Source organism: Phalaenopsis equestris, unplaced genomic scaffold (genome assembly GCF_001263595.1).
Source record: "Phalaenopsis equestris unplaced genomic scaffold, ASM126359v1 Scaffold000255, whole genome shotgun sequence".
Classification (NCBI taxonomy): domain Eukaryota; kingdom Viridiplantae; phylum Streptophyta; class Magnoliopsida; order Asparagales; family Orchidaceae; genus Phalaenopsis; species Phalaenopsis equestris.
The window spans coordinates 559,230-569,406 of NW_018164697.1; positions in this window are offsets into that span (position 1 = coordinate 559,230).

The following is a 10,177-nucleotide window of genomic DNA, read 5'->3' on the forward strand; positions in this document are numbered from 1 at the left end:
TTTTTTTGGAGCTTGTGATAGGGAAAATATTTGTGTTCGTTAGACGTACGTAGTGTACGTCATTAGATTACACGAAGAGTATTGGGGGTTATATATGTGTTATACCTCTGTAATCTCCTATAATCTACATGTAACTTATATGATATATGAAAATAGAAGCGCGAAACTTACTAGATTACATGTAGGTTACAGGGAGATTACAGGGGGTATAATGTGGATATAACCCTCTAATACCTCCCTATAACCTACTGACGTACGCAGCACTGCATACGTCTTACGTACGCAAATTTTTGTCATGTAATTGTGCTTTTTTTCATTATTGCACGATTTTTTTTTTCTACGCTTGTTTTTTAATTTGCTTTTACAAGGGAGACTCAGATGTAATTTAGGGTGCAAATGAGCAGACCCGGTTGTGGGCTGGCTTGAGCTATGTTAGTTAATGAGCTCGCGAGTCGAGCTTATTGATCCACGAGCATGAGCTTGAGCTCATAGTTGAGCTGGTGTATTAAACGAACTCGAGATTGTCCCAGTTCGGCTTGTGGGCTCGTAAACCGGTTTGATTAGCCTATCACTAATCATTTCGATGCATTTTCTAGTGAGCTCTCACTAGGGATGTAAACGAGCCGAGTTTGAGCTAGCACAATGCTTGTTCATATTGAGCTCGTTAAAATTTTTTTTTTTTTTTCTTGTTCGGCCCGTTTATAATTTGAGCTTAAAAGAAGATTTCGTGCTCGAATCATTACTTAACATGCAGAACATGACCTTTACAAGATCAAAGAACATTATTTATAATCTCACTGTGAGATGAGATTGTGCTTAGACTTGTTTTTTCCTTTAATTACTTTATACCAATTCCTATATATTTACGTATCTAACACCTAAATTTGGCCATTTACATTCGTATCTTATATACATTTTTTTTAAATAGTGTATAAAAATGTAATATATATATGACATAAATAAATATTATTATCTAGTTATTTAATTATTTCAAGCAAAAAATAAGTCGAACAAGAACGAAAAATCTTTGTTCGTGTTTGACTCATTTATAAATTGTCTAAAAAAAATTTATTCGTGTTTGACTCTCTTGCTTAGTGAGCGAATCAAACACGAGCTACTTAACAAACTAAACATGAGCAATTTGCAAACGGCAAGCTTGTTTCCTCCTCCTCCTTCGGCCACCAATATCTTTTCGGACAAGCTCCTATAAAATTTAACTTTTAGTTCAAACTTACGAGCCGGCTCATCAATCGAGCTCATACTCGAGCTCGAGCTAATAGTTTGCCATAAGAGCTGGCCTCAAGCTTGGCATGGCTCGAGCTAGGCTCGGACTCATCTGCATCCCTAGATGTATTATTCAAAATAATAATAATTTATTTGGGAGAGAAAAGCATCAGTTTTAATCGGGCTGTTTGGGTGCAGGCTGCCACTGCTGCCACGATACAAGTCCAGCTAACCCGTGTAGAAGGTCGGTATGTCATGGACAATTCTGCTGAACAAGTCTGCATATTTTACATTTTGGACTAGTAACAAATAATAATTACAAATTTGAAGTTGCTGTAAACCTTCCTGTACTTTATTTCATAATAAAAAATATAATATTTCTATTTTCCTGTTCTATTATTTATTTATTTATTTGCAATATCTCACATCTCACATATTTATTTTCTTTACAAGGTTTTGTTTAGCAATATCTCACATCTCACATATTTATTTTCTTTACGAGGTTTTGCTTAGGAGAAAATATTGCATCAGGATTCCACACGTAGAGTTACATGTAGAGTTCAATGAAATAACATCATGTGGCAGTGACAAGAAATAAAATAAAATATGTTCGGTAACACAAATGAATATTCCTCCCGAATTATTCAGGTGTTATTGTGTGTTATTCATTTGTTATTGTGTTATTGTAACACCGGGAATATTTCCATAACAAAATAACACTTGAATAACACACAATAACATCTGAATAACAAGGAATAACATGAGGGGAATATTCCGCTGTGTTACCGGGCTGATTTTTGTTTCTGTACATCCAAGTGGCGTGATTTCTTTGGACTTCGCACACAACTCTACGTGCAGAATCTTGATGCAACAATTTTTCTTTGCTTAGGATTTTTAATGAAAAAAGTAAAGATAGAGTATTGTTTTGTTAATTTTATTTTATTTTTTTTTATTTTTATATTGTTTTACACAAAATTAAATATCATTGATTTTAGTTGAGATTTATAGCCATGCCAAACTTGTTTATTAATTTGTCTATGAAGTTTGAAGTCAAATAAGAGCTTTAATCAAATGGAGCTAATTAGATATTTGAACTTGTTAATAGAGTCATATTAATGTACTAAATTTAGCTCGAATGTTGTTAATCGCTCGAAAATTTGCTCGAGTTTTAGTTGGGAACGAGGTAAACAAGCCAAGCTATGAGTTGAAACTTTGGATCTATTTTTTTCCGGGCCGATTTCATATCATACATGGATCAGCTCGTACTTATTCGAGATCGGCTTAAATTTTTTTTTATTTATAAATATTATATATAATGCTTAACAAAATTAAATATAACGAGCCACGAGTTGTTTCGATTTTGAGACAAAATGAACCGATTTTGAGCTAATCAAAATTACTCAAATTTGAGCCTACTCAAGTTTGATTCAATTTCAAGCTGTCGACTGGAAGTCGAACATAGCGAGCCATCACAAAAGAATTTTTTCTGAAGCTTACAAGGATTAAGAATTAATTTTGAATTTGAAAACTATATTTTAAATAAATTTATAGTTGAGTTAATGTGATTTGATAAGAGAAGTGACTGTGAATTAGGGTTGTAAACGAGTTGAACTTTGGCGTGCTCAGGCTTGGCATGTGTTCGGCTCCTTTGAAATTGGCTCTTGAAAAGAGTGTTCGCGTTCGGCTCAAAATTGACTCATTAAAATTAATTGGAAAAAAGTTGATGTAGAGTGTTAGATTCGAACCTATAACAAATCTATATAAAAAAATGCACAGAATCACATTACCGCACGAGCTATTATGAGTATAATGATTAGAATTAAATATAAATATATATAATATATTATTAGATAAATATTATATATAATATTATTATATAAATAATTATATAATCTCTTTATTTCTATCGAAAACGAGCTGAGCACGAGCAAACAAAGAGTTGTTAGTGTTCGACTCGTTTACAACTCAAGCTTAAAAGCATTGTTCGTGTTCTACTCATTTACTTAAAAAACGAGCAGAACACGAGCTACTCACGAATAACAAACTTTTCCGATTGCCCTAATGTGAAGCTGTCATAAATAATAATAATAATTATTATTAAAAAAATTACAGTGACATCTCAAACATTAGTTATGCGGCACGTGTCCTCTGTTTGAGGGGAACTCTTCATTTTAATTTTCTTTTAAAAAGCAACGTCGGAATCAAGAGCGATATGAAGTGATATTAAAATAGTATTAAAAAAAACAATGTAAGAACTGTACCTCCATGCAAAAGGTTGCTCGGACGAGCAATTGATTAGGTCGGGTTGCAAAAAGTAATTCTCGCTCAAGCTCGGTCGTTTACAACCCTAACCGCAAATACACAGTTGTCTGAAACACACAATGCAATAGAAAAGTCTACATATTACTTTATATGAACAAAAGAAAAGATATTAATAATGAAGGCCTCATGGCTTTTAAGGCAAACACAAGATTCTTGGGTGTACACGATCGAACTAAATTTTGATTTTGTTATATATTATAAATTAAAAATGTCTCTTTGTTGATCCCAAGAAGATCTGATAGTCCAAACGAATAAAATGCAACAAAAGATGACCCGCCGACAAATGATTAGAAGACCAATTTTATCTGATCGAATGCATCAGTCCGAACCGGAGCAGGACACGAATATTTAAATCGAGTCGAACATGAACGCACTATTCACGAGCTGATTTCGAACGATCCAAACACGAGCCAAGTCCGGGCTCGCTCAAGCTCGGTTCGTTTACAACCCTAACCGCTAATACACAGTTGTCTGAAACACACAATGCAATAGAAAAGTCTACATATTACTTTATATGAACAAAAGAAAAGATATTAATAATGAAGGCCTCATGGCTTTTAAGGCAAACACAAGATTCTTGGGCGTACACGATCGAACTAAAATTTGATTTTGTTATATATTATAAATTAAAAATGTCTCTTTGTTGATCCCAAGAGGATCTGATAGTCCAAAAGAATAAAATGCAACAAAGGATGACCCACCACAAATGATTAGAAGACCAATTTTATATGATCGAATGCATCAGTCCGAACCAGAGCAGACAAGGCTAAAACCGACTGAGCCATAAAGGCAACTGAATCCGAGCAATTATGTTAGAAAAGAGAAAAATAGATATTCAAGCCAACTATTACAATAAAAGCGACTAAAGGCAGCAACTACCTTCTCGTAGATCCAACTCAAGGAAAGATCGGGCTCCACATCCCTGGGGCTCTCATTGTTCACAAACGAGCTGCATTTCGAGAAACAATGATTCACCATTTGCTTGATTCTCTAGTGTTACTCTACCAACGGAGCTTCTTCTTCTTCTTAATCTTTTTCCAAAGAGATCCAGTCAGAAAATTACATAAAACCCTTCCAGGTCTCAAATGAAAGAAGCATTCTTCATTATAGAAAGGAATTGTGTATAAAGTTGAAACATGAATTTTCTAACACATTCTTCATTATAGAAAGGAAAATAAGAAATTTATATTGTTTCTTATGAAGCAAATTCCAAGCATAAATAGGTGGATATAATTGCTTATAAAAACCTCTCTTTTGCATTTATTTTCTGTGATAATATTGAAGAAGATTAATGAAGAAGATAAGCGTATTAGTTCTGTTTCTGTTTCTGTTAGCATTCGTGCTATTCATCACTGCATGCACAGCCGTTCGTCCGATGCATGCAATGGAGAAGATGATTTTTCCTTCAGGTCTGGTTGTTTTTTTTGGGGGGTATTTACGTACATACCACAAAATTCTTATGTATTTACATATCTGACACCCAAACTTTCATATTTACATGCATTTATAAAACTCAAATCTTAAATATCACATAAAAAATATCACTATCATGAACTTTTTAAAAAAGAAGTATTCATTTTTGGCATGTAAATGTGAAAGTTTAGGTGTTATATATGGTATGTATGTAAATTTCCCTTTTTATTTTGCTTTTTTAGTAAAGTACCAAACTAGTCGTCATCATTTGTTTCTATTGTTTTAGGTTGTCTTTAAGACACTTATTTGGTGCGATGATATTTTGAAAACGTGTCTGACATGTTTGGGTAAACTGTTTTTTGACAGCTTTATGTGTTTTGAAAACGCCTTTCACATCGCACTTATCTAGGTGTTGTGGTAGATTTCCGGCAACGGTCTGACTTTTCCAAAAAAACTAAAATTTGTAATAGCCACCACACCTAACTTATCAGCAGACAAATTATTCAATAAGCTGCAGCTGCCCCAAACAGAGTTCATAGAAGTGCTAAACCAATACTTAATTAATTTATTTGAGCTCCAGTTTAAAGAGTGTAATTTTCTTTTTGATCAGTAAAACTATTTTTTTGGGCTTTTTATTAAATGAGAAATTTACATACATACCACACAATTCTTATGTATTTACATATCTAACATAGAAAATTAAATATTTATATTTATAACATTTCGGCATTAAAAATTTAATTATGAAAAGATATATTTTACTTTTTAAATGTGGGTGAAAGTGATATTTTCTATGTGACCTCATAATTTTAATTATTATGTTTGCAAATGTGAAATTTAGATGGTATATATATATAAATATACATGAATTGTGCGAAATGTCAAAAATATCAAGCCAACCAATTTGCGGTTTAAAACTTCTAGAAATCAAATTCGCACATATTTTTTACTGTCTCGTTTAAACGTCGGATCGTGGCGCTTAAACGCCAGTGCTCTATTTAGCAATACATTTTTTTTATTTTTTTTTTCTGATTAAAACTTGAATCTCATATTATAAAAATAAATAAATAATAATTTTCTTGGGAGAAAATTTATTTAATTTTAATTGTCTTGTTTGACAATAACTTTTCTGTGCAGACTCCTGACGTAGCTCTACGTGCGGCGCGGGATATTCCTGAATTATTTTCAGGTTATTTCTTGGTTATTTTCAATAATCCCGAAATAACTCGCGGTCTTTATTTTCTGGTAATTTCTGGGTTATTTTGGGATTATTGAAAATAACTAAAAAATAACCTAAAAATAATTCAGGAATAACCTGCACCGCATGTAGAGGTAAGTTAGGTGTCCGGACAGAAAATGCACGTCTTGTTTGGGAGGAGGCTGCACTTGTTGCTATTATACTTCTGGTCCAGTTCGCACGTGCAGAAGGGCCGTTTGCGGTTACGAAAACTGTTGAAGAAGTTCGCAAATTTACATTCATACCATTTAATTTTTATTTATTTATTTACAAAATACGCGCTTTAATACACAGATAAGGTGGTTTATACGCATGTAAAAATTGAAGTTTGGGTGCCATAAATGCAAATACTTAAGAATAGAGTGGTATGTATGTAAATATTCTTAAATTATAAAAGTTGTAAGAGTTTATGTTCTTTATGTCATAATGAGATGAAAGATTTCTGCTTTCAAACGTAATTTTCTTCTGATCTCTCGTGTGAGGAACAAAAATTGCTATAATGAAGTTGGATCCCTTTATAATTTATTATTTGCTCCAAAAAAAATAAAAAAAACTTGAGGAATCAGGATGTAAAATGCAAAATGAAGTTCCTTTCATTGTCTACGATTTAAGATCGTCTTTTTCTGCGATTAAAGTTTGAGACGGTTTTTCGACGAATATTATGTTGTCGCATCCATGTTTGCCCGAAAATCAGGTTATGGCGGCCTTTTGACGGGCTCATGGGTTCAACAGACTTCTGATACAGTATAACTTTGATGGGCTAAGCCTATAATTATCGATTGTCCGACATGTCCATCGATTTGTCGTCGGTTTAAGAACCGGTTTTGTAAACACCAGAACTACCAACACAAATCTTAAAAATAACGAACGATTGAGAATATGAAGTTCCCTTCAGAGTAGACGATTGATCGACAATTCAATGCCAAGCATGGGATTCCGTGTCTCTAAACTCGAGATATGCCAAAGCTCTGAAGATGGCATTCTACTCAGTAGCAATAAGATCCGTTGTAGAGTAAGAAAAAAATTGTTTTGACAGCGAGTCTCTTCGAATACTCCATAAAGGCAGTGACAAGATCCGGTCAAGTCCTTGCGAGAGTGATGGCTGACACAGTGGACCGATCAGGCATACGAGGCATGAGCCCTATAAGATTTGAGTCAAATAGCAATTGAGCCATGACTCGTCCAACAAAATGGGTCGACCCATCATTTGACCGCCCAACCAAAGGATAGGTCCCGCAGAACCAATCGACCAGACGTCGAAAAGGCTGACCTTATTTACATCAGTCGATTACCCCTCTTAGCAGAGACAGATTTCGACCGGTCGATTGACACAATCAATCGCTCGCTCGTCGACAACATTCAAACTCATGAGTCAATAGAAATCGTTGTTTTTTTGTCAACAGTATGACGACCATTAATTCAAATTATACACATTGATTTTATTTAGAGGCAGCTGTCATAACAGTTTCAACCTCTTTTAATTGTTCTAATTGGATCCCTTTAAATAGGTGGTCCCAAGAGGAATAAAGACAAGCTCTCTCCTCTTTTTCCGAGGATGGCAATTTTCATGTGTTCTCACTCTCTCTCCCTCTCTCTCGCCTCTTTCAATTCCCACTCTCAGGGCTTGCTCACAAAAAGACTTATTAGGATCCAACATCTTGAAAGGTGGTGCGATAAACGTGGAACATGCCACAAATAAGAAAAAGAAATGACTGCAAAAAAAATACTTTAGGTAGAAAAATGGTACGCATGGAGCCCCACATAGATGTTGCACAATCGGACATCGACACTCAGGTCCAGAGCCTACAAACCCAAATGAACCTCATGATGGAGCAATTTGAGGCCTTCTGGGCAACAATCACCCAGATCATACGCCTCGCCTTGAAGTGGAGCCTCAAGAGGTCTGTCCCAAAAGGGCCTTAGCGAAAAACTCTATTAGCGTCGATTTTTATCTCACAAGTACCAAACACCCCTGTGATGTTATGAGAGAACGGGGCGCTCACGCGTACCTTCTTGTAGCTCAAGGAGTCCGTCGGGCCATTGCTAAATGCACTATGCCTCAGGACTAGGGTTTACCCCATCTTAATCGTGCACAATAACAACTAACACTGATTCGTGACAGTTCACCCATTCTAGAGCAAGTCGAACAATCATTAGGAGGCTTTTATTGTCTGATTTAGTCATCGAGAGCTTTTCATGCCATTAAGCGCGACAGACAGACTTCCAGAGCATGAAATGACCCTTAAGGATATGGCACGACCACACCCAAATCGGGTGTAGCCATGCCTAAAACCTCTCTATAAGGGTTGAGGAAGCCGCTTTCGGCGTGGCCAACCCCGACGACAACGTGACCACGCCGCCAGACAGATCCAACAACATAATGACGTCGTAGGACGACATGACCATGTTGGGCCTTCCCTCAGTTACGCGAAAGCCACGTCGGCGTGGTTACACTCGAAGGTGGAGTGACCACGCCGCAAAACAGTGAGACTGACGTAATTATGGTAGGAAGTTGTTGTGACCACTTTGACTGCATGGATAGAGTGGCATGACTACGTCCAAGCCTGGCGTGACCACCCTGACCTGCCCATATTTCAGAATTTGGCCTGACGGCCTGACCATATTTCATGACTCAACACAATGATGTCCGTCCTTGTACCCTCGATAGTTTGGTTGTTGTAATATCGCGTGCATCAGGTGAAGCACTTGGACCTCCTTAGGCATAATGTTGGCATCATTTTCTTATGTCAAAGGCATAGGATGTCCGCTTAAACGACCTTAAGATATATTGCACAAGTATAAAACTCCCCAAGCCTCAAAATATATGTCTTTGATCCTCTGGAACATGACCAATATTGTTTTGCTAGACTATTGTTGCTGGTGAGGTAAGGGTCGACCGATGTTACTTTGATGAGACAACATTGTCTAGACGAGTTTTGTTCGGCGCAACTCAAATAAATCAATCCTTGAATTGGCTTACTAGTGAGGAATTATCCTTTAGATGACTTCTTATGGTGGAATAAACAGTGCAGATGCGTTTGAAACATCATTTTCACTTAGGGAGGGCCTTTTAGTTATTGCCACGCGAGTTAAATCATCAAAAACATGAAATAACCCCCCAAATGGGCAAGGCGTGACCACACTCACAAGGGCGTGACCACTGACCATGCATAGGCATGGCCACGTTCACATGGGGGCGTAACCACTCCCCGGAGTGACCACACAATGCTCTTCAACCATTTTTTTATTTTTGATTCAGCTCATTGCTCGGTCCTTTGTTTTTCCATTCAGACACCGACCAACCACTAGGATAAGTTGTTAGACCGATCCTAAGCCAAAAATGGCTTCTGAGCTAATCTGGGTGCTTGCCAAAAGAGGCAAGTTGTCATTTGAACCTTAATATCTTTTTGAGATCTGGGGAGATATCACACTTATTTCATCTGGGGAGAGCTAAGGGATAGTTTTGAACAGTTCTTGGAGAGCTTCTTCACCATTCTTCTTTCTTTTCTCCGTTTTGTTCTTCTTCATTCTCTTACATTTGCTTTCTCGGTCACCGTCCTAGTCCAAGAAATTAAGGGGAGAGACAGAGAACTCGAGGAACGATCACATGAGTGCTTGGAGAATTTTAAAAAGTTAGCTTCTCCATTGTTCTTCTTATTTCTCCTCTTCTCCATTTTCCTTCCTTCTTCTTCCTCTCACATTTTATTTCTTGGTCGCGTCTTGGTCCGAGAAATAGAGAGAAAGAGCGAAGCGTGGTGTTGCGCTGGCGCAGGAAAACTCCCTGCGAAGAGAGCTTCATTACCCGAGGGGAGCGAAGGTCGATACTTGGAGTGTTGCTGGAATCTCTTCGTGATGAAGAAAGCTCTTCCTGAGCAATGACTGGAGTTCGATCTAGTACGACAACAATATAACCTCCTTAACTCTTACATTTTCTTTCTTAGCCAGCCATAGAATTAGATTTTGTTAGGTGTTGTGATTTTG